This window comes from Schistocerca nitens, chromosome 3, assembly GCF_023898315.1.
Source record: "Schistocerca nitens isolate TAMUIC-IGC-003100 chromosome 3, iqSchNite1.1, whole genome shotgun sequence".
Lineage (NCBI taxonomy): Eukaryota > Metazoa > Arthropoda > Insecta > Orthoptera > Acrididae > Schistocerca > Schistocerca nitens.
The window spans coordinates 411,985,869-412,012,614 of NC_064616.1; the positions used below are offsets into that span (position 1 = coordinate 411,985,869).

General features: G+C 44.1%; 1 protein-coding gene and 1 pseudogene across 1 annotated transcript in view; one reads left to right on the forward strand and one right to left on the reverse strand.

Moving 5' to 3' along the window:
- The window catches only part of LOC126249618 (inositol-pentakisphosphate 2-kinase-like), a 106,410-nt gene that overhangs the window by 66,135 nt on the left and 13,529 nt on the right, over positions 1-26,746 (reverse strand). The gene's annotated exons all lie outside the window — the stretch shown is intronic.
- Positions 10,264-10,381, forward strand: LOC126250251 (5S ribosomal RNA; annotated as a pseudogene).

The window sequence follows — 26,746 nt, forward strand, 5'->3', positions numbered from 1 at the left end:
GCAGGAGACCGTATTTTGAGTCGCTGAGCACGCCGTATGGTTCCGCTAAGCCATCAGGTCGCGCCAGAGGCAGATAACAGGAGATAAGTGAATATTATTTTGTCTTGAGCTTGCTGGAATAAGAAGAACTGTCAGCATGGAAGGGAATAATAATTCCTCAGTAGTGAAAGAAGTGGTTCGGTAAGTTTTAATGTGTCTGTGGGGTGCGGGAATAGGCGGTGTGGGAGGGGGTTTGGCTGACACTAGGGAATGAGAAGCAATTTTGTACCCGCGTAGCAAACGACGAAAAGTAATTTTCAGAGTAGGAGTAGGATAAATTCTGCCTGTAAACGAAAACATAGGTGGCAGTTTATATGCTAATGTGAGTGAATCGAACGGTTTTAGTAATTTGTATTTAGTGTCCACTGCAAACTGTCAATAAATGAAAAGGAAACCAGGAAAGCTTATGATAAATTTGCAGCGTTTCCTTTAAAGCAAGTAAAATTAGAAGGATTATATGAGGAGAATAAACAGTAAAGTATTCAGGAAACGTTTGCGACATAAGTGTTACCGACGAATAAAATTTTTGATGAAGTGAACAGAAATGTTGATGACGCAAATCCACATTATACAAAAACTTAACCATAAGATTAATGATGTTTCTTGTGACCTTAATAATATAATTCATCAACACTTTGGTAAATTAGCTAATGAATTAAATAATTTCAAATCTGAAATGAAGGAAACAATTGAATTCCAGGCTTCTGATTTAAAGCAACCATAGAAACAACATTTGCATGAATTTAGTAATTATATTCAAGAACAAATTTTTCAAGTTAAGGAAGAATATAACACGTCGTCAGTCAACCACATGGTTTGAAGTTTGGGTGTGGCCGACAGACGTGTTCGGATAGCCTAATGGTAAGGCGGCCGCACTTGGGATAAGCGGGAACTCCTGGTTCGGCACAAAATTTTATTGTCGTCATTCTATTACACGGAGAGTTGACGAAAGTCATGGCATAACCATATGCACATATACAGATGGCGGCAGTGTCGCGTACACAAGGTATAAAAGGGCAGTGCTCAGGTGATTGATGTGAAAAAGGTTCCAACTTGATGATGGGCGCACGGCGGAATGGTATTTGGAGCTAGACGCATGGGGCATTCCATTTCGGAAATTGCTAGGGAATTCGATATCCGTGATCCACAGTGTCAAGGGCGTACCGAGAATACCAAATTTTTGGCATTACCTCTCACCACGGACAACGCAGTGGCAGAAAGCCCTCACTTAACAACTGAGCAGCTGCGTTTGTGCAGAGGAGTCAGTGCTAGCAGCCAAGCAACACTGCGTGAAATAATCGCACAATACACTGTGGGACGTACAACGAACGCATCCGTTAGAGCAGTGCGTCGTAATTTCCCGTTAATGGGCTATGGCAGCAGGTGACCGACACGAGGGGCATAAGAGAAATACGGGCCGTGCAACGAACTTGTGCGTCACACCAGTCAGCTTGTCCGCCAATCTTCGCGAACGCTCGGCTCCTTGCAGGGCCCTCGGGAAATCAATATATAATTGAAAAGGAACCCACTAAAGGTCTTAACTTAGGTTAGCCGCGCGGTCTAACGCACTGCTTTCCGAGCGGGAAGGCGTGCCAGTCCCCGGCACGAATCCTCCCGGCAGATTAGTGTCGCCGTCCGGGGTGCCGGCCAGTCTGTGGATGGTTTTTTAAGGCGGTTTTCCATTCGCCTCAGTTACACTATATCGGCGATTGCTGCGGAAACACTTTCTCCACGTACGCATACGACATAATTACAACGCAAACATTGGAGTTACTCTCGTCTGGTGTGAGGCGTACCCGGAGGGGTCCACTGGCGGCCGAACCGCACAATAGCCCTTGGTTCGGTGTGGGGTGGCGGTGGAATGAATGGACTGCTGTAGCCTGTTGTGGGGTTGTGTACCACTGCAGGCTACGGCGGGGACGAAGCCTCTCCGTCGTTTCTAGGTCTGCAGTTCCATACAATACAAGACAATATAAGGTCTTAACTTCGTCTTGTGCTGTCGAGAGCTTATATGCACTTAAACGCACAGACAATAATTGTTTTACTCGTTTGAAATACTTATTCGCACCGCGACAGAGACGGCTGCTGGCATTCGTAGATCTGCCGAGTCACGTGCTGTCAGGTACGGGCCACAGCTTGTCTTTCTAGTGAGCCTCGGACGCGAGTGCCTTTGCTAACAGCGCGACATCGCCCGCAGCGCCTCTCCTGGACTCGTGACTATATCGGTTGGACCCTAGACGACAGGAAAACCATGGCCTGGTCAGACGATTTCCAATCTCAGTTGGTAAGAGCTGATGGTAGGGTTGGAGTGTGGCGCAGACCCCCGAAGCTATGGACCCAAGTCGTCAACAAGGCACTGTGCAAGTTGGTAGTGGCTCTATAATGGTGTGGGCGGTATTTGCATGGAATGGACTGGGTCCCGTGGTCCAACCTAACCGATCATTGACTATATGTGATAATGGTTGGCTACTTACGAGATCATCTGCAGCAATTCATGGGTTTCATGTTCCCAAACAACGATGGAATTTTTATGGATGGCAATGTGTCATGTCACCAGGCCAAAACTGTCCACGATTGGTTTGAAGAACACTCTGGAAAATTCGAGCAAATGATTTGTCCACCCAGATCGCCCGACACAGATCCCGTCGAACATTTGTGGCATATAATCGAGAGGCCATTTCGTGCTCAAAATCCTGCACCGGTAGCTCTTTTGCAACTATGTACGGCTATAGAGGCAGACTGTCTCAATATTTCTGCACGGTACTTTCTACGACCTGTTGAATCCGTGCCAAGTCGAGTTGCTGCACTACGCCGGGCAAAGGAGGTCCGACACGATATGAGGAGGAATCCCATGACTTTTGTCACCTCAGTGCACAGGTGATGGTTGTCCATATTCGCAGCTGCGCGCACCTTTCATGTATTTCATAATGGCTGTAGTCGCCGCAGTGCCGGTTTCTTCGAACATGCTATCGTCTTCCGAGCGGATAGCCAAAGTTTAAATCCGTTAGCCACACCATTTGTGAGAAAAATGAAGTGGCTACATAATTCATGAATAGAAAAAGGGTGATACGGTTGACGAAGAAGAAGTTCTTGGAGTTCGAATTTATCTGTTTGTGTGTGTGACAAACAGGATTTGAAAAAACAAAAACAACGTGAACGCGGAGGAAAAGCGGGTAAGATGATTTGCTAAATGAGCAAAACACAGTGCACAATAAAATTAAAAAGTAATTTTGACAAGAATCTGGAGTAACACCCGTCTACAAGAAGGGCAGCAGAAGTGGTCTACAAAACTACTGTCCAATATCTTTCACATCCATTTATTGTAGAATCTTAGAACACATTCTGAGCGCAAACGTGATGATGTATCTCGAACAGTATTACTTCCTCCGCGCCAACCAACATGGAATCCAACATCAATCGTGTGAAACTCACTTGCACATTTTTCACATGCATCCTGAAAGTCGTGGATCAAGGCAGTTAGGTAGATGCAGTATTTATTCACTTCCGGAAAGGATTTGACTCAGTACCTCATATAAGCGTATTATCGAAAGTATGATCGTATGGAGTATAAAGCAATATTTGTGACAGGACTGAGGATTTATTGGTATAGAGGACGCAGTGTATTGTCTTGGATGGAAAGTCATCAACAGATATCGAAGTAACTTTTGGTAGGCCGCATGGATATGTGTTGGGGCCTTTGTTGTTCTTGTTGTATATTAATAGCCTGGAGACAATGGTAATAGTAAACTCAGACATTTCTCAGATGATAACAAAGTACTAGTTAAAAAAAAATAAAGCTGCAGACCTTGATAAGATTTCAAAGTCGTGCAACGATTGGCATGTTGCTTTAAATGTTCAGAAATGCAAAATTCTGCCCTTCACACAACGAAGAAGCGTAGTATCACAATTGTAATTGGTGAATTCATACAAATTCTTGGGGAACAGTTTGTATGGATATGGAATGGAATGATCACATAGAGTCAGTCGTAGTCAAGGCAAGCGGCAAACTTCTGCCCTTCACACAACGAAGAAACGTAGTATCACAATTGTAATTGGTGAATTCATACAAATTCCTGGGGAACAGTTTCTATGGGTATGGAATGGAATGATCACATAGAGTCAGTCGTAGTCAAGCGGCAAACTTCGGTTCATAGGTAGCATACTAGGGAAATTAAATCAGCCTACGAAGGAGACAGCTTATAAAATAATCGTGTTACAATTCCTAGAATATCGCATGTGCGTGTGGGACCCGTATCAAGCAGCGCTAACATGGGGTGTTGAACGTATATGAAGATGAGCAGCAAGAATGGCCACAGGTTTGTTCGATCCATGGGAGAGTGTCACAGAGATGGTGAACTGGCAGACACTTGGAGACAGACGCAAATTATCCCGTGAAATCCTACTTACAAAGTAGCCCTCTGCGTATATCTCCCGTAGGGATCGCGAGGCAAAGATTAAACCAATTGCACCGCGCAGAAAGGAGTTTAAATAATAATCATTCTTCCCGCTCTCCATACACGAATGGAATGGGAAGAAGCCCTAATACTGGGTTCAGTGGGAATTACTCTCTGCCCTGCTCTTCACAGTGGCTTGCATACTAGATGTAGAAAGAAAGAGTAATAATGATTTGCAGCAATTGGAGGAAGGAAGCCCAGAAGAATTTTCCAAAGAGGTTGGAGAGAGTTTATTTGTTATGAAAAAGAAGTAGTAAAAGAAGAAGCTGGGGCACTTATGAAGTGTCAGCATTATACAAATAAATGGTGACTTAGGAGTCAATGTAGAGGAAGATAATGGAGCTGTTGAAATGGGAATGGACAAGTCGAATGTAGTGAAATGTCTTGAGTCGTCCTAAGTAGACGGATTAACTCATTTTGGGACTTAAAAAAGTGGAAGCAATTCCTCTAATGTACGTGCACTCTCCAGTAATGGAGAGAGTTTTGAATGACATGAATCTGTGAATGACTTACTACAAGAAGTTGAATTTAAATCTAAAATTGAAAAAGGAAGACAACCAGCAACAAGTATGTTAGTGCAAACGGAGTAAATGAAGTATTTATAGGATGCGGGGACGATTGAGTGCGTTGTCACAAAAACGAGTAAATACTCTCCCTGAAAAGGAATCTATGGTCACCATGCCGAATTCTGGAATCTATAAGAAATGGAAACACAAAAAGTGAAAACAGCCATAAAACTAGGAGTACAGCTATATCACAATTTCCTGGTTATACAACATCTGAATGTGGACATGTTGATGGGAGTGGACTTTTACAATAAACGAAAAGAGAAAATTTTTTGATATAGACTCAGTAACATTAAATGTAGGTGGAAAGAAAACGGTAGTCCCATTTTTAGGAAGAAAAGAATTGACTATGGAAGAAAAGGAAGGAACGCCAGTACTTTACTGCAGAATCAAGTTTGTATTGAGGGGTATAAAGAATATGGGGAGGAAATGGGACTAGATCTTGAGGGGTTGGAGCACGTCCAACAGAGTACTCTGGGGAAGGCAGAAAAAACTCACGAATTACGCGAAAAACAAGAACGAGTATTAAAAAGTGTGCTGTTGGGGCACAGAAGGTTTTTCTCTACGAGAAAGGTTTAGTGAAAAACTGTGCTATTTGATGGTCATATTTGAGATGTCTAAGGCATCATATATGATAATCTTAAGCGACTATGGATGGTTGGGCTGACTGTATCTGAAATTGTGCTACTCAATGACCAAATAATTAGTGCCTTTGCATATGTGTTTAAGGAGATAAAAGAGAGCATAGATTTCACATCCAACTTCCAATAGAAACTAACAGTTCTGATAAAGTTACATAGAACACAAAGAGAAATATGGAGGTATGAGTGAATAAACATTTCTTCTTTCCGGTTTTAGACCACAACGTAGGGTCATCACATGAAGTGGAGTCACGTCATCCAGAGCCTTTTTAGTCATCTGTCTGTTAACAGTATAAACTCTTTTTTCCTCTTTGTTGTCTGAAAAAGATATGTGTGTCTCTAAAACATGGAAGGAGTATCAGTCTAGCGTTTGTATGAATATATGTGGGGCGATCACCTAACAGTATCATCCAAGCTGGCTGATGAGCCAGACGAACGTGCAACACACATTTTAGACAACGAAATAACTAAGTGTGACCGAACTATATGGAGAACACAATGAATTCTCTATTCTACAAAATAGGTGAACGCTCCTCGTAATTTTCAGCGGCTGAGGCTGTACAGCGCATAGAACACGTATCTTTCACAGTCATCTAGCACAAATGACACCTCCATCTTTCACCCTATTACCTGCACATGAGATAAAGGCATTTATATTGCGTTAATGTCTGTGTCAGAGGATACGCGACTGTGAATCGCCTCATATCACCGCCGCCTGAGGCTTATTATTACAGCCTTACTCTCAGAGATGGTGTTTAGTCGTGTGAGAGAAGACTCTTCAGCAAGCATTCTTCTGCTTCGACACTTCGGAGACTGCATTGTGGAGAGCACTGGAGCGGCGCTGATTACAACCCTGTCGTAAATAACGTGCACAAACAATGTGGTGAAATAGTTTGAACAGAATCCAGTTCTGTCAATGGTTTGTCCAGTGCCCTATTGCAGCACCGAAATTTCTGCACCTCTTATTCTCCACGGATAAGGTCTGTTTGGATGCTGATGGTTTTTTTCAGCAGTTACAAAAGCCGCACTCGACTCACATTAACAGCAACGATTTTCTGTTAACTTATGGCCTGATACGAACTTGTCTGTTACCACTGTTTGAATGGGACACATTACATGATTTTAATTCGAAATGTGCTGTGACTGTTGTTCGAGGTCGTATTTCTTGTTGTCCGCCGGTGTGTAATGTCAACTCGAAGGTGCACTACTGTACTTCGATATTAACATCCGGGAGCAATTGAACAAGACGCATCCACCTAGTTGCGCTGCGAGAGAGGCCCCCTCCGAATAGCTGTGGTTCGCACTTGAGTTCCATTCATTATTACCAGTTTCTTGCGAGTTCAGTTCCGAAATTCAGCCTCATCTTTGCAAACAAATATACTATCTAGAGAATCGATTGTTGCACACCTCGCAATAGGGGTTTAGGCCGTAGTTTTATTGTATGCAATCGCGGGGATCGTTCGCATAGCAACCTATTACCAAACTGATCTCTTACACGTTAAAAATAATGCGTTATGTATGTTGCTTCACATGGTTAACCAAATACTTGTTCGCGTAGTTTAATTCCACCTGGTTTGGAACTGAATTCCTTGTGAGAGCTCAGTAAATACACACTGTTCGGCAATTCAAGCCTGCATCTTTTATATAACTGATTTCTGAAAGAATAAACTCTGATTCGTTCAAGGTTCTGGTTGAGTCATGCAATAGTGAGTGATGGGTTATTACACTGGGGCTTGAGTGTTTAATACAAACTTTTAAATAGGGAGCCTTAGTTACCGGCAATGATTTTACGTTTGGTCTTTGCATACACAGCTCGGCCGACAACACAGCATGCAATGGCACTATTTGTAAAGGATTCTTTGAATAAACTGTCCCTCCAAAACTAAATTCCCGTCGCTAAGATAGCTTATTTGATCCTGTAAACATAGTAATCGCATTTATGAGTCTAGTTGTTACCTAATTTATACCTCAGGAATACAAGAACAGTTTATAAATTGAGTATCTGGACGTAAAGGAAGGATTGCTGATTTGGGAAAACTATGTTGAACTACAGTGCCTAGTGACTTCAATCTCTTCATTGTCGTTTAGGATCACGTTGACATTAGTATAACGTTGGCACACAGTCTTAGGATTAAATACAGAACGCCTGTTAATTTTACTTGAAGCTTTCTAAATAGTGACTCTATAGCCACAGCATACAGGTTTCTGGAAAGCGGGCAACACTGGTTTATGGATCACTTAATGGGGAATGGTACTGTTAGCTGTACTTAACTCTGTATTCCCGTAATGTAATTTCTTATCGCATGTAGGAATGGCAGACAAAAACCTATTTGGCTCATTACTTCTAACAAGAATTGGTTATCAGTATTGCCATAGGCGTTATCAAAATATAGAAATGACATTGCTTTTTAATGCTATACATTGAAATCAGGTATGCTACATCTTTATATATCATTCTGAAAACATCCCCCAGGCTGTGGCTAAGCCATGTCTCCGCAATATCCTTTCTTTCAGGAGTGTTAGTTCTGCAAGGTTCGCAGGAGAGCTTCTGTAAAGTTTGGAAGGTAGGAGACGAGGTACTGGCAGAAGTACAGCGGTGAGTACGGGGCGTGAGTCGTGCTTCGGTAGCTCAGTTGGTAGAGCACTTGCCCGCGAAAGGCAAAGGTCTCGAGTTCCAGTCTCGGTCGGGCACACAGTTTTAATCTGCCAGGAAGTTTCATATCAGCGCACACTCCGCTGCAGAGTGAAAATCTCATTCTGGAAACATCCCCCAGGCTGTGGCTAAGCCATGTCTCCACAATATCCTTTCTTTCAGGAGTGCTAGTTCTGCAAGGTTCGCAGGAGAGCTTCTGTAAAGTTTGGAAGGTAGGAGACGAGGTACTGGCAGAAGTAAAGCTGTGAGTACCGGCCGTGAGTCGTGCTTGGGTAGCTCAGTTGGTAGAGCACTTGCCCGCGAAAGGCAAAGGTCCCGAGTTCGAGTCTCGGTCGGGCACACAGTCTTAATCTGCCAGGAAGTTTCATATCAGCGCACACTCCGCTGCAGAGTGAAAATCTCATTCTGGAAACATCCCCCAGGCTGTGGCTAAGCCATGTCTCCACAATATCCTTTCTTTCAGGAGTGCTAGTTCTGCAAGGTTCGCAGGAGAGCTTCTGTAAAGTTTGGAAGGTAGGAGACGAGGTACTGGCAGAAGTAAAGCTGTGAGTACCGGGCGTGAGTCGTGCTTCGGTAGCTCAGTTGGTAGAGCACTTGCCCGCGAAAGGCAAAGGTCCCGAGTTCGAGTCTCGGTCGGGCACACAGTTTTAATCTGCCAGGAAATTTCATATCAGCGCACACTCCGCTGCAGAGTGAAAATCTCATTCTCCATAGTCACATAATCTGGGGAAATTTTTGAGCTGTGAGTAAACATCTGGTGCCGAATACTTCTGGAAACCTTTCAAGGACTTGTAGAATCCGTGTCAAACAGAGACACTGCTGTACTGTGTTTGAAAAGTGGACCGACACAATATTAAACAGATGATCATAATGTTGTGGCTCATCGCTGTATAAAGCTATAGCTGAGGCGAAACCAGTTTTTTTATCAGAATAGTTTCTATAAAACTGTATGAGAAAAACTGCAGGGTAGGCGACGTGAGCTCGCCGTTCTGCCGGAGTATCACGTCAGCCCCGACTCGCTGAAGACTCACAGACTTTGCTGAACGAGGAAAGTGGCAGAAATCCGCCCGTCTGTATACCTTCTTAAAGGCCGGATCGGCAGTTCCCAGAACTACGTGTAACGGCCTCAAAGTTTTGCCTCCGCTAACGCACAGGCAGGGACTGCAGGTCTTCAAGAATCCGCTGGAAATGTCCGTGGCCCGTAGCTAAAATCCGCTCGTGTGGGCCAAGCAATCTGCCAGTTGTTTCACTGCCACTACTTCTCACTCAAATACTCTCTCGGTCAGTTCATAACCTCATTCCTTAATTCTTTTCCGAAGGATAAGTACTTCCCTTCAGTGCCTTAAAGTCGTGGGTAACTTTGCGTGAGGTTAAAAGCAGTGCCTGTTCACTGATTCTAAACAATTAAACTATTTTTCAATGCACTGTTTGCCACTGTACTAGCGCTATTAATTATTTGATGCGTGTGCTGTACTTCCCCTGCATCAGTTTGTTGCAAACTATAGAGTCGCGTGTTGAGTCGATAGTGAACTTCTACATCCCATTGCTTGTGAACGCCGGCCGTACATGGAGAAACAGCGGCTTATGCTCTGGTAGCACCCGTGTTTTTACCAAACTTCGAGCGCGATAAGGAATTATGTAGTTTTGGAACGAGATATGCAGTAACCCACCTACTACATTTAAGCACGTATTTCATATAAAAACAACATCTTAGTATATAACTTTACAGCAGGTTAAAGCAAATATCGTTAATACACGGCTACGTATTAAAGCTGGGAGTAAATGAAACAGTCTGCCGTGGATAAATGGTAACATTAGTGAAGTATTATGAATATAATATGATGATCCATTAGATTACCAGTGCGTAGTCGCCAAAACCTTATTTCTTCATCTCATACTTTGGGCATATGGGCAACGGCCTTGCCGCAGTGGATACACCGGTTCCCGTCAGATCACCGAAGTTAAGCGCTGTCGGGAGTGGTCGGCACTTGGATGGGTGACCATCCAGGCCGCCATGCGCTGTTGCCATTTTTCGGGGTACACTCAGCCTCGTGATGCCAATTGAGGAGCTACTCGACCGAATAGTAGCGGCTTCGGTCAAGAATACCATCATAACGACCGGGAGAGCGGTGTGCTGACCCCACGCCCCTCCTATCCGCATCCTCCTCTGAGGATGACACGGCGGTCGGATGGTCCCGGTAGGCCTCTGGTGGCCTGAAGACGAAGTGCATACTTTGAGCATATACGGGCTGTTCAGACCTCGAAATATCTCGAAAACTACACATCCGATCAAAAAACGTTACAATTCCAACTTGTCTGTCTCGGACGAGAACATCCAGCGATGTCTCGCCACCACACCCGGTGCGTGGGTGGCGGGGGAACTTTGAAATCTTCAGTGGGAACTCCCGTTTTTTACTGCAGATTACGATTTTTCGGCAAAATCTACATACTTGTTGTCTGAAGCATTTTCTTCGTTTCGCCACACATGGCGCTGTAATCGGAGGAATAGAGATGGGCTCACATTCGTAATTTACAACATGCTACTCAATGGCCCTTGAATACCCAATGGCACGTGCGGCCCCACCACCATGTCGTAGGACAGGCCAGTATGTCATAACTTCTCATTGGAAACCCCATTCGTAACGTTGTATTCCTCCGACATATCGAACAGGGGACTTGGACGCGCCACTGCGGCCGTGGCTCGAGGCAGATGCTACTCTACTTTTCCAATCAGAGTAAGTGTTCAAACATAGAACCGCCAAATTCAATACACTTAGTGATCAGCTTTTCAAATGACCGTACACAGTACAGAAGCATATCTGCGGGAATGTCAGCACAGGCGTTTCTGATGCGGTCGATCATGTCTTCACGGGTTCTTGGCACTTGCTGTTACAGCTTATCTTTTAAATATCCCCACAGAAAGAAATCCGGCAACCTAGCGGGTCAATCAATAGGGCCACCTCTGCCAGTCCACCGACCAGTGTAAACACGGTCTAATACCTCCCGTGCTTCAATTGCGTAATGCACTGGGCAATCGTCATGCTGAAACCTCATACGTTGTCGAATGTCCAAGGCAACGTACTGCAGTAGTACCGGTAGTTCCTGTTTCACGAACGTTCGATATTTGCGTCCATTCAACGTGCCGTCGATAACATACGGACCAGTGAGTTTGCTCCCCATGATATCACACCATACGTTAACTGACCAAGGACGTAGACGGTCAAATTAACGTAAGCAGCGGGGATTGTCTACACTCCAGTAATGCATGTTATGCCGGTTAGCCGGCCGCTGTGACCGAGCAGTTCTAGGCGCTTCAGTCCGGAACCGCGCTGCTGTTACGGTCGCAGGTTCGAATACCGCCTCGGGCATGGATGTGAGTGATGTCCTTAGGTTAGTTAGGTTTAAGTAGTTCTAAGTCTAGGGGACTGATGACTTCAGATGTTAAGTCCCATAGTGCTTAGAGCCATTTGAACCATATGCCGGTTAACGCTACCATGGTTTGTGAATGTAGACTCATCGGAAAATAGTACCTCGGCAAAGAACGCGGGGTTCATTTGCACTTGTTGATGTACCCATTCACAAAACACTACGGGGTTATGGAAATCGGTACAATGACATTCTTGATGCAGTGACACGTGGTACGGATGATACTTATGAGAATGCAGAATTGTGACACTACTCCCTATGGACACACCGGAATCGCAATATAATTGCCGGGCGCTTATCCGTGGGCTGTGGTGCACAGCCGTTAACATAGCTACACTCCTGTAAATTGAAATAAGAACACCGTGAATTCATTGTCCCAGGAAGGGGAAACTTTATTGACACATTCCTGGGGTCAGATACATCACATGATCACACTGACAGAACCACAGGCACATAGACACAGGCAACAGAGCATGCACAATGTCGGCACTAGTACAGTGTATATCCACCTTTCGCAGCAATGCAGGCTGCTATTCTCCCATGGAGACGATCGTAGAGATGCTGGATGTAGTCCTGTGGAACGGCTTGCCATGCCATTTCCACCTGGCGCCTCAGTTGGACCAGCGTTCGTGCTGGACGTGCAGACCGTGTGAGACGACGCTTCATCCAGTCCCAAACATGCTCAATGGGGAACAGATCCAGAGTTCTTGCTGGCCAGGGTAGTTGACTTACACCTTCTAGAGCACGTTGGGTGGCACGGGATACATGCGGACGTGCATTGTCCTGTTGGAACAGCAAGTTCCCTTGCCGGTCTAGGAATGGTAGAACAATGGGTTCGATGACGGTTTGGATGTACCGTGCACTATTCAGTGTCCCCTCGACGATCACCAGTGGTGTACGGCCAGTGTAGGAGATCGCTCCCCACACCATGATGCTGGGTGTTGGCCCTGTGTGCCTCGGTCGTATGCAGTCCTGATTGTGGCGCTCACCTGCACGGCGCCAAACACGCATACGACCATCATTGGCACCAAGGCAGAAGCGACTCTCATCGCTGAAGACGACACGTCTCCATTCGTCCCTCCATTCACGCCTGTCGCGACACCACTGGAGGCGGGCTGCACGATGTTGGGGCGTGAGCGGAAGACGGCCTAACGGTGTGCGGGACCGTAGCCCAGCTTCATGGAGACGGTTGCGAATGGTCCTCGCCGATACCCCAGGAGCAACAGTGTCCCTAATTTGCTGGGAAGTGGCGGTGCGGTCCCCTACGGCACTGCGTAGGATCCTACGGTCTTGGCGTGCATCCGTGCGTCGCTGCGGTCCGGTCCCAGGTCGACGGGCACGTGCACCTTCCGCCGACCACTGGCGACAACATCGATGTACTGTGGAGACCTCACGCCCCACGTGTTGAGCAATTCGGCGGTACGTCCACCCGGCCTCCCGCATGCCCACTATGCGCCCTCGCTCAAAGTCCGTCAACTGCACATACGGTTCACGTCCACGCTGTCGCGGCATGCTACCAGTGTTAAAGACTGCGATGGAGCTCCGTATGCCACGGCAAACTGGCTGACACTGACGGCGGCGGTGCACAAATGCTGCGCAGCTAGCGCCATTCGACGGCCAACACCGCGGTTCCTGGTGTGTCCGCTGTGCCGTGCGTGTGATCATTGCTTGTACAGCCCTCTCGCAGTGTCCGGAGCAAGTATGGTGGGTCTGACACACCGGTGTCAATGTGTTCTTTTTTCCATTTCCAGGAGTGTAGATCTGATCCAGTGAAAAACTGATTATATAGATCTGATCACTTCAGATACTTAAGATTCAATTAATGTCCAGAAAGTGTAGTTGGAAGGCTAGTCAACTTTATTATATATCTCCTTTCCGCCATTCTCAAGTATTTCAGAAATTGTCTAATATGATTATCAAATTGTTTTATATTAAAATTATCCCATCAACTTGCTGATATCCATCATAAAGAAATTATGCTTCTGTAAAGATTGCACCTCATGTAATTCAAAGTGCAGATTTTACTTCTTCAGGTTGAAGTTTGACTGTCTTTAAAAATTTTGTTCATGATGTTTAAATTAATTCTTTCTGATAATTAGTCAGTAACACAATCCTCTGTTGTCTATCCTTAACGTCAGCGTAACTGAAATGATCAAACCGTTTTGTTTAAATAACTTCATGTATGCATAACTTAGTATGTATTTGGAGTGTAACATTGTTTTTTTAATAAATGTTTTTATAAAAAAAGTGGTTAGAGTGAGTAGCTGCGGAACGAGAGGTCCGTGGTTCAAGTCTTCCCTCGAGCGAAAAATTTAATTTTTTATTTTCAGACAATTATCAAAGTTCAGGCACTCACATACAACTTCGCTCTCCAAAATTCCAGGTCATGTTCAGATTTGCTTGTGCATATGCAGGGTTTGACGGTCTACACACGGCAAAATTTGAAAACGTTAAAAACATATGTTTTGACAGATCACAGGGAAAACTGTGCGACTGTGAAACTGTTGCATTCATTTGTTGCAGTTTATGTGACAAACTCTTATGTTTTCATCACTTTTCGGGAGTGATTATCACATCCACAAGAAAACCAAAATCGGGCAAAATCGCCAAGTGTACAAGTTAGGTGGGTCGACAACATATTCCTGTCATGTGACGCACGTGCCGTCACCAGTCTCGTATAGAATATATCAGACGTGTTTTCCTGTGGAGGAATGACCTTGCAATCAAATGTTTTCGGTTCCCATTGGAGAGGCACGTCCTTTCGTCTACTAACCGCACGGTTTTGCAGTGCGGTCGCAAAACACAGACACTAAACTTATTACAGTGAACAGAGACGTCAATGAACGAAAGGACAGATCATAACTTTGCGAAAATAAAAGAAGTAAACGTTTCACTCCAGGCAAGACTTGAACCGAGGACATCTCGTTCCGCAGCTGCTCACGCTGACCACGGGACCACGGCGCTCCTGGGCTTACCCTATCCTTATTGTTGCCTATGTTTTGCATAGACTACTCAGTTTGTATACTTTGCTTATTTTTTCATAGTTCCACACAACTTCTTCCTGTTTTCTCGATTGATCTGTGTTTAGTTTTTCAAGGTCTATCCACTGTGCCAACTCATAACTAAATCTGAGGAGGGTGCGATGGGGAGGTTCCCTTGTCAGATGTTAAGTCCTGTAGTGCTCAGAGCCATTTTTCGTAAATCAGCTTCATTTGAAGTTTAATCCACATATACTGTTCTGCAAATGTAATTCGAAATTTGTGAGCGCACATCCGATTTACAGCATGCTCATAACTCTAAGCGAACTGACAAGATTCTCTGCATTTCCACCTACAAATAAAATATCATGTAATCTGAAATACTATTACACACAATGCAGCAGACGTAGTGAACCTGGGACAGCCAATCAGAGACACATGCTGTGTTCGTGCTAGCCAGCTTAAGCGACACCGTCCAGCGTGCTTGTTTTTTGCTTTCTTGGATCACTCGATTGTAAAAATGCGCCATGAATCGGTCCGAGTCCAGGAGATCTTCTGACGTAAACGAATATCATCGGTTCGAATTATCATATGTCGTTCCAGAGGATATGAGATTTCCATAGATTCTATTGTGACAGTAGGTAAGAACAGATACCATCTCGTCCGTCAGAAATTACTGTTTACTAAAATAGATAAGTTAAAAATAGTTGATATGTGAGCACGCTCATCCCTGTAACTTAGTGAAATGTGTTGTCGGGATGATCTTTTACTAACAGTACGCAGCTGTTGGTTGTATGTTTCCATCTTCGTCCCAGCAGTTAGCCAGATTTCTTCGTTGTCGGTATAAGCCTTTCCCGTATGTCATTGTGTAGTCATCCACTAGTGTACCGTTAACATGAAAGCTTACTGTCACCCAACGGGGAAAATGTCGCGCTGACTCATGTAACAATATGACGATGAACAGCTACTACGCAGTTTCGAAAGAGTGAGATATCTGTTCTGCACTACGTGACCTATCGTTGAGGAAGCTCAGCGGGGCGAAGGTCGGAAGTGGGTGGATATTTCCGGTCGTTTCTCCACCGCTTCCTGGACAACTACGTCTTGCAAAGAGCGCGCTGATTCCAGCAGCCTCTCGTCATACACAGGGCAAGTCGTCGTTTTTCTTCTATGTCGACAGTGAGATTATTTTTAGAAAAAAAGACACTGTATTGTGCGAGAGGAGGAACGTTGCAGCGTGCTATGACCTCATGTAAAACTTTGATTGCGTGTCCAAGATTTGCAAACGTGAATTACCGGCCATATTAGCTGATGTCTATACGACAGATTTGTAAAAATCCACTGTAAGACCCGTCACTACAATGGATCAATGATTCCAGCGAAACAACAAAAGCAGTAAATTAACGCTTGAAATCCTAGGTCCTGAGTAGTTTATCAGATCGCAAAATGTGCATACATTCGTGCAGTATCATATCGGAAGACGCACAATGATGTGGCAAAACAAAAAAAATATGCCACTGCAGCGTATATGCAACCCAGCCCGACTTCGATGTTGGTATATAAGCACCGACCGACTTCTAGGCAAGCTGATAACATGACCTTCGAACGGAAACTTTTTGATCGTCCGTTATAAAACAGTCCACAACAGCCAATTCCTCCAAATTTTCTTTACTTAGGATCGTAGGTTTATTTAGACACATCATTTTTGAACGTAGGCAATGACCTTTCTTCGTCGCAGGAAGTGACAGGTGCATACTTCAGTGAAGAAATTTCGGACGAAGTCGGATACAGTTGAAAGCATTTTACATTTGCGCCACAAAATATTTTTTTACCGACTTAATAAACTCAAAACCAGGATTTGATCCGATAAGTTTGTTCACATTATCTTTTGCTGCAGGACCTACTTCTCCATTTTTCAACCTCTTTAACAATTGACAGATACTCCACCGGTTATCTGTGGCTTCCAGCTTCGTATTGCTTCAGGTAATTGTACAAACTTTGATTTGTTGTCAATTGGATCTTGTTTCAAATCCGTTTTCTTGAATGCCACTTTAGAATCTTTAATGCAAGCTATATTAGTGGCTCTGAAAGTGTGTACGACCTAAAAACGAAAAAAAAAGATAAGGGGCAATAACTTAGAATTTTTCTTTAGAATGAGGCAAACGGATGGTAACTTCAATAAACTGGCGTAATTCACGCCTCTTATCGACTTAACACCAATAAAATAATCACAGTAGAAGAGATAGTAGCATTTATCCAGGTACGCCACCTGGTTACAACAGGTTATGGTGGCAAAGCTAAAACTGGCAGTATATCTCTAACTGCGACGACACGGACAGATGCTATCATAAATACCTACATCAGGAGAAAAGTAAGCATGCGACTTAATTAATGGTGTCAGGATTATTGAGCCCTTGCATTTTGTACGTCTGTTTACTTCGTTTGTGGAGGATAACAGCATAATCACATTGTCATATTTTAGACGTACTGTTTCAGCTACGCGATGTAGCGCATGAGATAAACATTTAAAGTGGTTCAGGTTAGGGCAAAATGTTTTAATTGTTCTTTCCACCTTCAGCATAGGAACAACAATAAGATCCTTTTTTATTTAAATTTATTGGCAGGAAGTATATTGACTTTTATTGACATCTACGGAACCGAACTAGGACGTTTGCGCTCACTACGAAGTTTACAAATTGTGACAAATTCGCGAAATTTCTCATGTTCTGCACTTATGCCGCAATTCATAAGGAAAAATCAGAAATAGGCGCTATCATGCGAGTTATTGCAATATATTCACCGGGGGTAGCAAAATGATATAATCTGCATCATAAATATCGATGAAATCTTAAAAATATCCATTTACTCCCAAAGTGGTCAAAACATGCAAACTTGCATGCAGCGTGCATTTGCGTGGACATTCGGAATCTACTTATCAGGAAATAATTCTAACTGCTGCCTCCAAATGAAGCGAAATGCTTTTGCGCAGTCACCTTTCGCTTTTTAATTCTACATTTTTCAGTGCGAACGAACCCCGCGAACATAAAGCCACTTTTTCTCTAGAATGGAGATCTGGAAGCGATACTCGAGAAAAAACGTTGGGCTTGTTATAGGAAGAACCTGAGTTGAGATTCAAACCAGGCCATCCCAATTTAAATATCTCGTGACATTGGTGAATTTATTCTGAGTGAATGCTGGGATATGTGTTTCAGTGAACAGCTTATTTCTCTACGCTTGTTATCGTGAAGTTGTGCTCCATCCAATATTTGAATAAAAGATTTGGGAAACATAGCCTTAAAAACTGCAGGTACGGAAATAACGTACAAGGCTTCAAAATTTTATTTCCTAATGCCGTTGGCATAGCTACACTACGATTAAATATCCTATGTGGCTTTTATGCCGCTCAATTAAGGGTCCCTTCCGATCTGCGTGTAATTTCACACTCGTGTTCTAAGCCTACTGCGAATCTAGGAGCTTTCAAGATACTGATATTCCAGCAGTAGACGTGATCTTGCTGTTACGCATGGTGCAGTGTGATCTTCAGTGTTTGTTGTATGTTGTATCCACAGAAAACGAGATATATTTTGCTGCCAGTGTCAGTGTTTCGGGAAAGTCATAGAATTTTCCTGAGGAAATTTTCTCTTCTTCCTTTCAAGACTTTATGACTGAATATTCTATTAAGATGGCATGTTTCTACAAGCCCAATCAACGAAGACGAAAAAAGGGTCGAATAGGGGAAAATATTCGTGAACGTGTAAACTTTTGTACAGCAGTAAGCGGGGTGCCATGAAAAACATACTAAAAATCCTGACCGATGGGCTGTGAGCGTGAGGGTGGGCGGGCGTTTCAAGGTCACTTTTTATGTTTTTCTTGAATAATTCGAAATCCGCAGTTGCTACCGAAAGTGATTCGCAGTACAGAATTAAGCTACATCACCTTTCTTACAAAAAAGCTCCTATTCATTTTTTTTCTGTAGGACGAATAGTTTCCGTGTTACCGGTGATGGAAAAACCGCAGAATATTGAAAATAGTGTTTTAATGGTATAAAATTATGTTTGTTTTAAATGTAGCAGTTTACGAACAAATATAACAAATATTAAAAGTGTGCATCACACTTACGGGGGGTAGAGTCACATTAAGAGATGAAATGTTATGTGGGAGTGAAAGACAGCGGTCGGGGGAGGGGTGGAGACTGAAAGCGTTAAGGAATGCAGGTCGCCGGAACGCGCCGAATGACTCACTGGAGACGCAGTGCGCAAACATACCCAGAACCGTTTACTTTCAACGAATTGCCTTAATGCTGCATGGAACACAGATATGAGTTACTAATAATCCTAGCACAAGAAACGCATATGGACTGATTCTACGGAAGTCTCTGCACACTGTTCTACGCTGTTAAAGGGGAAATTGGTTCGTAATCATCGTGTACGGCAGTTGCAGCGTTCTTCCGGGAAAGGCGACTTCCCCCCACAACTAGCGCTGCTCGCTTTACAGTTCACAGACAGACCGTATCTGCTCAGCATTTCCTGTGCATTCCATGTTAAAACAATTTCTGGAGAATAAACTCTCAGAGCATGACTGCACACTACGTCGCCAGTGATAGCTATGACATTATCCGACGACCTCCCTTCCTTTACGCTTCTATCCTCCACTCCTTCCCCCTCCACCCCGTTGCATACCCACAATACAATTTATCCCTTAAAACAGTCTTACTGCACTTATATGTGGCACGTATATTTTATATTTGTTCTTAAACCACTACAGTTGACAATAAACATTAATTATACACCATTAAAACTCTGTTTTTAAAAACTCCAATTTTTCGATCCGCTGCAGTGAGGAAACTATTAGCCCTAGAGAAAAAAAGACGAGGACCTCCTGTTTTGTAGGAAATGTAGCGTGGTTTAATTTTGTACCGGGAAACATTTTCGCTAGAAGGTGCGGTTTTCGAGTTATTCAAGAAAAATATAAAAAAGTGACCTTTCAGCGACCGCGACTTCCGCTCTCATACCACACTGGTCAGAATTTTTAGTATGTAGTTCATGGTACTCCCTGCTAGCACTGTACTAATTCGCGACCACACGAATTTTTGCACCTAATTTTCCTTTGTTGACTGGACTATACTCTTGGGTGGAGAATTTGTTATATATCTTATTTTTTTCCTGCAGCTCACCAGGAGAACTTGGAAAGTATTGAAAGAATGAATAACTTCTACACTGGAGTGAGCAAAGTCGAGCTGTGGTTAATGCACTGCACTCGTCTCGTATTCGGTAGATACAAGGTTTGATTCATCATTCTGCCATCCGGATGTAACTTTATTTAAACATATACATAATAAAGCTGAATTTTTATTCACTCAGAACAACTGTAAAACAAAGTAAATTATCGATAGTATTTTTTTTATGGATAGTATTTTTTATGGAACTAATTTTGGCAGTTCCAACGAAATCCAAAACGTGCTTCTGCAACTGTAAACCTTGCTTCCAGATCCATCGGCAAAATACAAGAAATTACTATTCGCTTAAGTTTCATACGATCCTTGATATATTAGGTTGGTGCATAAGTACGTAGTGTTTTTGTTTTGAATGTTGGTATTCCGGTTGTTATGGGTTTATTTATCAACTGTGACTTTTTATTTGTGGTTCACTGTTGCTGCACTGACGGGAAAAAATCGGATCACAAAGAAGGAATTGTGCGACAAAAGCGAAAATTGGTAGGCGTGTTTCTACCTCTGAAAGATTATGTCCATTCTGTACAAGATGGCAGCCAGTCAAGGAATATTTTAGGGAATTAGTTTAAAAAATTTATATCAAAGGCCCAGTGAAATCTTTACAAGTTTTCTCCCAGAGTAATTCACGCCGTGTCTACGTGACAGAAGTCGCTTGCCTTTCAAAACTGAGGCAGTTCTGTCCAGTTAAAGCTGCTGACAGGAGACGCCCTGAGACCTCTGCCACCAACGTAAGTTAACATGAACCGCTTCCCCTTCCGTTATCCATTTCAATTAATCGCTCGACCTCCTAGACTGGCCTAAACCTGCTAACTTCCGACCCTAGGCGCGCCTTTTGTACTCCGTATAGCGAAATACATCCTCTTTATTGTACTTAATTCCCTGTTTTTTTTTTCTTTTCATTTAACGACAGCCCCGGATGCCCACTATCAAATCCTGACCGCTCGACCTCCTGCACACTGCCACCACGTGGCATATTTAAGAACCTTCTTCCCCCTCCCCTGCTATTTTATACATTAACATTGGTGTCAGAAGTTTCTCTCCCCATCCCCGAACCACGTAATCTTTTACATTTCGTGTCAGAAGTGAGATGTAACAATTATATACCCCCTCCCGGCACGAACTCTTTCACAATTCAGTTTTCGTTCCAGTCGCAGAAGAGAGGCGTTGGTAGCCCCACTATGAGGATGCAAATCAGGTTTGCTTTAAATACACGCTGTAACGGTCGTGAGCGTTAGTTACCTTTGAGATTGGACGCTGTGAGTTAACGTTAGTCAAAAATGCCTTTAAGGTAACAAAGACGCCATTGCTAACACCTCACTGAGCTCGAACGAGGTCGCGTAATAGGGCTACGAAAGCTGTATATTCCTTCTGGGATACTGCAGAAGGACGTGGCAGTAATGTAGCCACTGTGCATGATAGCAAGCAGCGGTGGTCAGGAGAATGTTCGGTCGAAAGAAGACCGGGCTCCCGGCGGCCACGTGACACTGCCGAGAGGGAAGACCATTGTGTCCTGTGTATGGCCCTGATGCAATATACTGCACTTTCGGCAGCAATTTCAAAAACAGTTCGCACCACAGTGATACAACGAAGTGTTACAAATCGGTTACTTCAAGGATAGCTCCTAACCAGACGCCCTGTAGCATGCATTCCAGTGACCACAAACTACCACCATTTCCGACTTCAGTGGTGTCAAGCGAGAGCTCATTAGAGGGCAGGCTGGAGGTCTGTTGTGTTTTATGATGAAAAGTGATCCTGTCTCGGTGCCAATTATTGCCGTGTGTTTGTTACAAGGTGACCAGCTGATAACCAGCACCCAACCTGCCCGCGAGCTAGACACACTGAACCTACACCTGGAGTTATGGTCTGGGGTGCGGTACTGTATGACAGCGGGAGCACTTTCTTGATTATCCGACGCACCCAGACATCTGGTTATTAAACCTGTTGTGCTACCATTCATGAACAGCATTCGAGGCGTGTTTTCCAACAGGATAACGCTCGCCCAGATACCACTGTTGTAGCCGAGCATGCTCTACAGAGTCGACATGTTGCCTTGGCCTGCTCAATCACCAGATCTGTTCCCAATCGAACCAAATGGGATATCATCGGACGACAACTCCAGAATCATCAACGACAGCTTCAAGCGCCCTGTATTGACCGACCAAGTGCAACAAGCATGGAACTCCGTCCCACAAAATGACATCGGTCACATATACAAGACAATCCGTGCATGTTTGCATGCTTGCATTCAAAATTATGGTGGGTACACCGGTTGTTAATGTACCAGCATTTCACATTTACAATAGTTTATCTTGCGCTTACATTAACCTGTGATCGTGCAATGTTAATCACTTTACCTAGACAAATGTATTCCCGATTTTCATTACTATACGTTAATTATTTTTTGGTGTTGCAATTTTTTCCCCGTCACTTTATTTGAGTTTACATGTTGCTGTTTTAACGTTTGGAGATAGTGATTGGAGCTGTGGGCGCTAGAAAATGGAGTGCCAAGTGGAGAAATCGGAACGTTTCCGACATATTGTTCTGTTAGTTTTCAGTAGATGGGTACAGAAACAGAGACACACAGACACATTTGCACCGTGTATGACGATAACGCCACTGGATAGGATCGTTTTGACATTAGTGACTACGTTCAGGAAGAAAAAATGGTTCAAATGGCTCTGAGCACTATGGGACTCAACTTCTGTGGTTATCAGTCCCCTAGAACTTAGAACTACTTAAACCTAACTAACCTAAGGACATCACACACATCCATGCCCGAGGCAGGATTCGAACCTGCGACCGTAGCAGTCCCACGGTTCCGGACTGCGCGCCTAGAACCGCGAGACCACCGCGGCCGGCTGTTCAGGAAGACCTTCGGGGTTTGATGAAGATCGGTTAACCACATTAAACCACAATGACCCACATCAGTGTACGCGGAAAATGGTGAAAAATGTCACCATCGTGCGACATATGCATGCAGTGGGGAAGGTTCAAAAATCGAGTGTATGGGTATCGCTTGCTCTAAGTCAAAATCACAAAAATCAGCAGGTGGCCGTGAACAACACCGACTACTCCTATCCTGTATCGTCACTGGTGATGAGAAATGGTGTCTTTATGCTAACATAAGGTAGGTAACGGAACGATTGAGCCCAAGCAAAGCAGCAACTTCCTGAATAAAGACGTTCGCGCATTTACAAAAGATAATGTACTCATCTGGTGAAACAGCGGCGGTGTGAAGCACCACGGATAGCTGCCCCGAAGTGTAAACGTGACTGGTGACATTTACTGTTAACAACAGAGACGTCTTGCAAACCAACCCAAGAACAACGACCAGGAAGACTACGTGAAGTGATACTACTCCAAGATAACTCCCGCCCGCATTCTGCTACGCTGACAAAACCGCTATACAGGCGTTGGGTTGTGAAGTCAATCCGCATAATCCTTTGTACGTGTCAGGATGAGTTAAGGAGCGAATCTACATCTACATGGATACTCTGCAAATCACATTTAAGTGCCTGGCAGAGGGTTCGTCGAACCAGCTCCACAATTCTCTATTATTCCAATCTCGTATAGTGAGCGGAAAGAACGAACATCTAATTCTTTCCGTGCGGGCTCTGATTTCCCTTATTTTATCATGGTGATCGTTTCTCCCTGTGTAGGTCGGCGTCAACAAAATATTTTCGCATTCTGAGGAGAAAGTTAAAAATGGTTCAAATGGCTCTGAGCACTATGCGACTTAACTTCTGAGGTCATCAGTCGCCTAGAACTTAGAACTAATTAAACCTAACTAACCTAAGGACATCACACACAACCATGCCAGAGGCAGGATTCGAACCTGCGACTGTAGCGGTCTCTCGGCTCCAGACTGTAGCGCCTAGAACCGCACGGCCAGGAGAAAGTTAGTGATTGGAATTTCGTGAGACGATTCCTCCGCAACGAAAAACGCCTCTGTTTTAATGATGTCCATCCCAAACCCTGTATCATTTCAGTGACACTATCTCCCCTATTTCGCGATAATACAAAACGTGCTGCCCTTCTTTGAACTTTTTCGATGTACTCCGTCAGTCCAATCTGGTAAGGATTTCACACCGTGCAGCAGTATTCTAAAAGAGGATGGACAAGCGTAGTGTAGGCAGTCTCCTTAGTAGATCTGTTACATTTTCTACGTGTCCTGCCAATAAAACGCAGTCTTTGGTTGGCCCTCCCCACAACATTTTCGGTTCTAGGCGCTACAGTCTGGAACCGAGCGACCGCTACGGTCGCAGGTTCGAATCCTGCCTCGGGCATGGATGTGTGTGATGTCCTTAGGTTAGTTAGGTTTAATTAGTTCTAAGTTCTAGGGGACTGATGACCTCTGAATTTAAGTCGCATAGTGCTCAGAGCCATTTGAACCACAACGTTTTCTATGTGTTTCTTCCAATTTAAGTTGTTCATAATTGTAATTCCTAGGTATTTAGTTGAACTTACGGCCTTTATATTTGACTGATTTATCGTCTAACCGAAGTTTAACGGATTCCTTTTAGTACTCATGTGGATGACTTCACATTTTTCCTTATTTGGGGTAAATTTCCAATTTTTGCCCAATACAGATATCTTTTCAAATCGTTTTGCAATTTGTATTGGTCTTCTGATGATTTTACTAGTCGATAAACGACAGCGTCATCTGCAAACAACCTAAGAAGGTTGCTGATATTGTCTCCAAAATCGTTTATATAGAAAAGGAGCAGCAAGGAGCCTTTAACACTACCTTGGAGAACGCCAGAAGTCACTTCTTTTTACCCTATGACTTTCCGTTAATTACTACGAACTGTGGCCTCTCTGCCAGGAAATCACGAATCCAGTCGCATAACTGAGACGATATTCCATAAGCACACAATTCCACTGCAAGCTGCTTCTGCGGTACAGTGTCAAAAGCCTTCCGGAAATCCAGAAATACGGAATCCATTTGAAATCCCTTGTCAATAGCACTCAACACATCGTGCGAGTAAAGAGCTAGTTGTGTTTCACAAGAATGATGTTTTCTAAATCCGTGTTGAATGTGTGTAAGTGGGCATCCAGGTGTAGCACTGTGTTCAGAGATGAACAGCAGTCCTGGTACTATCCCATCGTCGGCGAGTATGGTGTTGACCTGCTTAGAGGTCCCATTCTTCCAGTGTTTATGGAGTGGCGCAGCGGTGTTACTTCTGGTTCCATGGTGTGGGGAGCCCTGAGGAATGACGTAAGGTCACAGCTGGTAGTGACTGACAGGACTCTGGCGGCACCACGGAACGCCACGGACATCCTGCGACCTCATGTGTTACGTCTCACGCCCCATCATTATTGTGTCATTCGTTAAGAGAATAATTCCTGCCCACACCTGGAACGTGTGTCTACGAACTGTCTGTGTGATGTTGGGAAAATCCTGTGGCTCTAGATCCGTCCCGCATAGAATATGCGAGGTATCAGCTTGGAAGCCAGCTCTGTTCCAGTAGGACTATCCATGTAATCAAGGACTAGTTGCAGCAGTTGTGGACCAGCATACTTTAGGAGAAGATACAGCGGCTATATGACACCTCTCCCAATCGGATCACTGCATGCATCCAGGCGAGAATGAGTGCAACTTCGTACTGGTAAGCCAGCTCATACTGCCAAATTCTTTTCTAAATTTGACTCGATATTGTTGTCACTGAAATAACGTGATATATCCTATAAACCTGTAAAGTTTCATTTCGTTTCCTCACCCACCTAACTGAAAAGACTTTCTGCCCTTGCGCACAATGGCTTCTTATATCCGTAAAGTGTGAGAATTGTGTCTTAAGTGGATCAATAGAGTGTTAGTGATTGTTCAGGACATATTAAGTTTTTTATTTGCGTTGTAGCTGCGAACGAGAGAAGTAATGAAGAATGTGAAACCAGATGCCGACTCACCCTACTCCTGTCGAACAGCACATGGTGACCGCCAAGCTTAACGTTTCCATCCGACGGACGGATCACCAGCAACTAAGTCATGTTTGCTCAAAAAAAATGGTTCAAATGGCTCTGAGCACTATGGGACTTAACATCTGTGGTCATCAGTCCCCTAGAACTTAGAACTACTTAAACGTAACTAACCTAAGGACATCACACACATCCATGCCCGAGGCAGGATTCGAACCTGCGACCGTAGCAGTCGCGCGGTACCGGACTGAGCGCCTAGAACCGCTAGACCACCGCGGCCGGCATGTTTGCTCACTCAATGAGACGCCGCGGAGAGGCTTAGAATTTGGTCCTGGGCGTAGGCAAAGTAAAAAATTTCACGGCTGTCCAAATGCTGTCAACGAAATTCTAACTGGCTACCTTCGAGTAGAACGTCAATAAACATGCGTGCCTTAGCGGCTTCGGCTGCTGAGGCGGGTAGTTTCCATAGTCACTCCATGATATAACGAATCAATGTGGCCGGTCCTCGGCGCCTTAGTGTTTAATCTTTGGCATACCTCGGCGCAGGCGTTACAGCGATGCCATTGCTTTCCGCCTTTAGATCGTGTTATACGAAACGAATATAGAGAGAACAGCGGACTCAGCCTACGAAATTTTTACATATATTCTGTGACTTTGGTAAGAAAACTGAGTAACTGTAATTGCTCTGTTTTTTAATCAGCTATCATCGTCACGGTATTTCTACAGTTTTTTCTGACCTAAACTTTACGGGTGTTTATTCCTCGTCAACGCGCCCCTAAACTGATGTTACAAGTTAACCGCTCAACAGCTCCAGAGATGGTTTTAACAACACTGTTGTTTGCTTTA